We start from the raw sequence: 6,000 nt of genomic DNA on the forward strand, positions 1-6,000 counted from the left end.
TTCTGCAGAGCATCACAGAGGCATTTCCATCTCTTGTGGTAATCCTCTTAAGAACGAGGGATGAAACATGGATTAACAGGGTTAAATAGATGGGGTCGGGGTCCCGGTGAGGATGGGTGGGGGGGAATACCACAACCACCTTGCCAGTCCCCACCTGCCCAACAGCCTAGCTAAGCTGCTTTGTGTCAACGAATGTGGTGTTTGTGACATCTAAGAGCAGATCTATAAGGGAAACACTAAGCTGGTTCCTGGTCTTTACTTAGAGTGGTGCCAGTGGCCATGCAGCACTAAAGCTGATGCCGCTGTGCCCCCCTCCCCACACACTACTTAGGGAAGCCATCAGGTTATCCATGGCAGCCAAAGCCTCTGATTTGGTCTTTGGCGAGACAAGCTGGTAGCAGCCCAGAGCCTGCCAATGAGAGCCTCCTTGTTGATCTTCCTCCATTCAGCCGCTCTCTTCCTCTTTACACTGGATAAACATCCTCTCACTATGGAGAACCACACCCTCAGAGAGCCGGGAGAGAGAGGCATGGGGACTGATCTGCAGGGTAGAAACACACACACACGCATATATATAGCCGCACGCACACAGATGTGACACTCTGTGATTCATGCTTGAGGAACTGCGGGAGAGCAAATACCCACGAGTGAAATACACAAGATGACAACAAACATGCGGCAGCACACCATCAAAGAAACAAGAAAACAACCATCTAACCATCAGCAAGCTCATTAACAAAGCCTCATCAAGTGCATGCTAACCAAATCCAAACCCAGACGGATCCTCAAGACCCCCCCACAGCACATCCTTCCTCCTCCAGAGCAGGTTGTAGTAACAGTCAGGTGATAACAGAGCAAACAAAACCACAACAGACCAACGCAGGAACGATAAGGTGAGGTCCTGTAGTTTATTCTTTGTGAAAAAAATTCTTTTTTATTGCCTTTTTCTTCCTTACGGTAAAAGGTAGTTCATTCATTCATGGTTTCCACAGCGACAGTGAGTCCACAGATTGTTCTTCTAGTTCCAACCAGGCATCCGGCTCCATGGACGGTAATCTAATCCCACTGTGTATGATAGCCTAATCTACAGATCCTTCACTACTCACAGCCTTTAATAGGAGATGGGACTCTTTCCCAAACTGGGGAAGAGACAAATTAGGTTACTGTATTTTCCCCAAAAGATAGATTAATTCTCTCTAGTGACCGAGTCTAAGCACAAGGCTCTGCCAACCGGGCAGCTATTCAGGAACAAAGGGGAGCCCTGACTGAATCCGTCTCCTGTGCTAGCCTGGGACCAGGAAGTACAGCCGTGCTGGGTGCCCAACAGAGCCCCTCCCACACCTCACCACAACATAAACAAAGGACCTATTAAAACCTCATCATCATTACGAGCCAATGATATGTCTGACCTTCATTAGCCGAAGATGGTCTTCAACCCATCTCCTCTGACACTGACTGAGTGAATAGAACAGTCGTTGCACTGGCCAGGCATTCCAGCTAGGTCATATGTATCAGAGGCAAACAGCTCTGTTGTGAGAAACTAAGACCTTTAGTTGAGATACAGAGAGGAGCGTTCAAATCACTGGAGGACAAAAGGTCAACACTGACATTTGTCCAAGCAACTCCCAAAGAGGCACGCCCTCACCGTCCTGTTTGTGTTTTTCCACATGAAACAAGATTAATTGAGTATGCATGTACACATGCATGCCCGTACACACACACACGTCCCCTCATACTTCTCACTGTAAAATGTACTTTGACTCTATTAACTACAAGCTAACACAAACGTAATGAAAGACAAGCTGAACACGGGAGAGATAATGACTTATTAAGTTAAAGGTAACGACATGATTAATCTGAGACAACGGAGGAGGAGAGTAGTCGACCGAGGGAAGTAACACGAGTCAGCGACAAAATGTGTTTCTCGGCATCACATGGTGATCGAGATGCTGTCCATGGAGCAAATGAACCCATTAATTCTATCAACATTCCAGAATGTCACCCTCTCCCCCGGCCATTCATTAGTGTCAGAGAATCAGAGGCCCAAATAGCACCCTATTCTCTTAATAGTGCACTACTTTTGACCAAGGCGCATAGCGCTCTGGTCAAACGTAGTGTGCTATATAGGGAATATAGTGCCTTATTGGCCCTGGTCAAAAGTATTGCACTATAAAGGAAAAAGGGTGCCATTTGGGACTCACAAGAGAGGCAGACACCACAGGTTATTAAGGCTGAGTTTAGACAGGCTGCTCAATTCTGATATTTTTTTCTCTAATTGGTCTTTCGAACAATCAGATCAGCTCCTAAAGAGAGCGGATGTGAAAAGACCTGATGTGATTGGTCAAAAGACCAATTAGTGGAATGAAACATACTAATTGGGCTGCCTGTCTAAACAGCCTTAGAACCACGAGAGACAGCCCTAATAGTACATTAGGAGCATAACAATTAAGCTGTGATTTTTCTATATAAAATTATAAGCTCGAAAATCAAATTTTATTTGCCACATGCGCCGAATACAACTGGTGTAGACCTTACAGTGAAATGCATACTTACAAGCCCTTAACCAACAATGCAGTTAAGAAAAGAAGAAAAAAGTGTTAAGTAAAAAAAAAAAAGCAAATAATTAAAGAGCAGCAGTAAAATAAAATAACAGTAGGGAGGCTATATACAGGGGTTACCGGTACAGAGTCAATGTGCGGGGGCACCGGTTAGTCGAGGTAACAGGAGGAAGCTCCGGATGGCACTGCGTTATAAAAGACCTTCTAGTTTCCAAGGTGTAGCCTATTACTGTAGTGTTGCAGCACTGTTACCGTCTGTGTTGCAGCACTGTTACCGTCTGTGTTGCAGCACTGTTACCGTCTGTGTTGCAGCACTGTTACCGTCTGTGTTGCAGCACTGTTACCGTCTGTGTTGCAGCACTTTGTCTTCTAAACAAATTTGATTAATGGATTAAAATAAGATAAGATGAAGAACCCCCTTCTTGCTGTTGTATGTACTTTGTATGTCACACATTATCTAAGATTATGGCGAAAGATGTCCTCTTGGACTTTTTCCAGGATGCAGCTCTCTCTCTCTCTCTGTACTTCTGTGGCTGAGCTGAGGCACTTGATCTGTGATTACTCCTTCAAGCAATTTCCACCTGGTTTGCAATCGCATCTCTCTTCATCACCGACACAAAGATCACAATACTAGACCTAAACCTCTCACAGGGGTAGCATCCCTCCCCATCCATGTTGACGATCACTCACACACACGCTGTCACTCACACGAGGAGCTTATGACAGTTATCATGTCATCAGCTTTAAAATATTCACTTTGCAGATGTGAAGAGACGCACAAACAAAAATCATTTAGCCTACCGGAATGGAGAGCGCTGCAGGAGGATGTCATGTTCAAATCCCACAAGGAAACTACCTATAATCACACCTTTCCCTGACGTTAGGCTCGGTGTACAGATCAAATATATGATAATGGCTTCTGTGAATTATTCACAGTCAGACGAAGATATTTACGTTTTCTCTAGTGAGTGTATTCTCTTTTCTGAGACAAGTCAGTCATGTTTAACAACACAAAGGGAGTGTCATTGTTCAGCGTTTCCTAAGCATTGCCACCACCATCCAACCATCCTGGTTCTTACTGCAACTAGGGGTGGGGGTGGCAGAGCGAGACTGCTAGTCTGTACAATGCTCATAGCCATGGAGTTTCAATAAAGCTGTATATTGGAGTTAATTCCATCTGAACTTCTAGAGAATTTAGGGAGGCTAGCTACATCTTATTCACACAGTCTGCGAATGATTCTTGTGAAATCATCTTAAACACTGAGTAAATGTGTTGGCTTGGGTTTGTTTATTCAATACAGAGGTATGTCATCTACTGTGGTCCATCACAGTCTGTTCTGCTGAATTACCATACAGGTCTATTGTTTTGGGGGGGATTTTCAGGTCTGGGTGACACTCAATGGCACCACTATGCAACATATTCCAAGTTCAGTATAGCTTTGAACGCCTAAAGCTATAATTATTTGCTATTTTTACTTTGTACTAATCAAATTTTTTTACTTAACACTTTTTCTTTTCTTAAAACTGCATTGTTGGTTAAGGGCTTGTAAGTAAGCATTTCACTGTAAGGTCTACACCAGTTGTATTCGGCGCATGTGGCAAATAAAAATTGATGATTATATAAATGTATTCATTTGAACAACATTGTCTTGAACAATGTTTCAAAAAAATCATATTGGCGAGAAGTTCTTAAAATGTTCAGACTAAATTCAGAATACAAAACACTGACAGTCCATAAGGTTCAGGTAGCACTTTACATCACATTGTTACTCCTATACTACAGCCTAGCTAGCACCAAGCATGTAGTGCAGGCAAATCATGTTTTTATTTTGAATAATACTAATTTATTCGGTACTAATGCATGTGCTAGTTTTCGGATTGGACTGTCATCTTCATACAACAGCATAATCGGACTGTAGTAGAGCTATACAGCCGTTTCCCTGCCCGACCCTACCTGTAACCCAAATGGCAGACTTCCATAGGAAACTCCCTGGTCTCTGCTAGGCCTTCTGAGCCCTGCCCAGACAGTTGGTTCGATAACTAAAATATTCACAAACACTAAAGAGCAAGTTAATGTTTAAAGAGAAATGTTTATGAAATGAAACTGTCGGCACGCGCGTGAACGATATCAATGAACCATTGTGCAACATTGTTTCTGGAGGCGCAACGCTGTAGCTGATGGTAACAAGGTAGCCAGAGTGAACTACAAACGAATTCGGTCAACCGTGTGCAGATAAAGTGGTTCAAAGTTAGTCTGAAAATGTGTTTGAGACTTTTGAGTTAGGTTATTATTGAAGCAATTATTGACAGACAAGCCATTATTGTCATATTCCATTTGTAACGCTTTAGAAAACGTATTAACTCCTGCTTTACATTAACGTAAAGGGTTAACTTTACACCCTACGTTGACCAGCTGCAGTCCTTTGGGTTGAGGGAATGAGTGCATTCTAAATCACATTTACTCTCCACATGTAGCCTACAGCTCATGTAGCGTATTAGAAAACACAAATGGTTACTTGTAGGTTGTACTGTTTAAATAAAACGTAGGCATGACTACCTGTAAAAATAAAATAACGCATTTCCACCGAAGAAAAATAAGTAGTAGTGTAGCTTACATGAAGCAGGAACAAGCCAACCAAACTCCCAATTTACATCGGGCTCAATCGCACTCATAAAATACAACGAACAACTCCTCAACGTAGGATGCAGACGTTGGAATTCTGACTGTTTCGCGCACGGCTACTCACCTTCACTGGAGGTAAACCATTCCAAGAAGAGATTTCATCCAGAAATGTAAATAGCATATTTCTCCCCTCGAGCACAAGGTACAGTCAGGGACCAGCCCGGGTTCAAGCCGTTGTACAGGGGGCAGCACTTACATGATGAAAGAAAGGAAAATGTGTAGTGCGACAATGGTGCGCTAGGGGGGAATGGTGATGGCTGTGAAGTGTGAACTGTCAAGTGATTACATAAGGCTGTACAATGCAAATATATAGTAAAATAGGTAAAACCGCAGCACCAAATGACTTGGCAAAATATTCTTTACTTGTCTGACAAGTAGGCTACAGGTGTTTGCAATTAATTTCTGATTCAGAGTCCAGTTCACACCCACATTTCAAAGTTGTGTTTTGTGCTTACCAAACATACAACACCTTCAGTAAGTGTCAGGAACACCGGCAGCTAGGCTCTGTTAGGGGGACATGTCACAAATGGCTGAAGTGGGACAAGTGGCAGGAGAGTGCAAATAGCTTAGGGTTTGGTGCCATGGAAACCAGGCAAAGTAAAACAACATACTCCACTCCTGCCTCCTGTTTTCAGTGAAGTGCATATTAAATGCGTTGCGTTCTTATAAGTCATATATCCACACAGCCTAGCCTGACTTTATTTTATTAATTCGAATATGAACATTCACTAGGTTTATCCCATTATCTATTCTAGAATA

General features: G+C 43.0%; 1 protein-coding gene across 2 annotated transcripts in view; it reads right to left on the reverse strand.

Annotated features, from left to right (window-relative positions):
• Positions 1 to 5,406, reverse strand: part of LOC311115425 (vang-like protein 1) — a 48,058-nt gene extending 42,652 nt beyond the window's left edge. For both annotated transcript variants that reach the window (XM_084190605.1, XM_084190604.1), the window contains exon 1: positions 5,306 to 5,406. The gene's annotated coding sequence lies outside the window, so the exon portion shown is untranslated. The remainder of the gene's footprint in view (positions 1 to 5,305) is intronic.
• Positions 5,407 to 6,000: the final 594 nt, after the last annotated feature.

This window comes from Coregonus lavaretus, assembly GCF_964263955.1.
Source record: "Coregonus lavaretus genome assembly, contig: HAP1_SCAFFOLD_123, whole genome shotgun sequence".
NCBI classification, from domain to species: Eukaryota; Metazoa; Chordata; class Actinopteri; order Salmoniformes; family Salmonidae; genus Coregonus; species Coregonus lavaretus.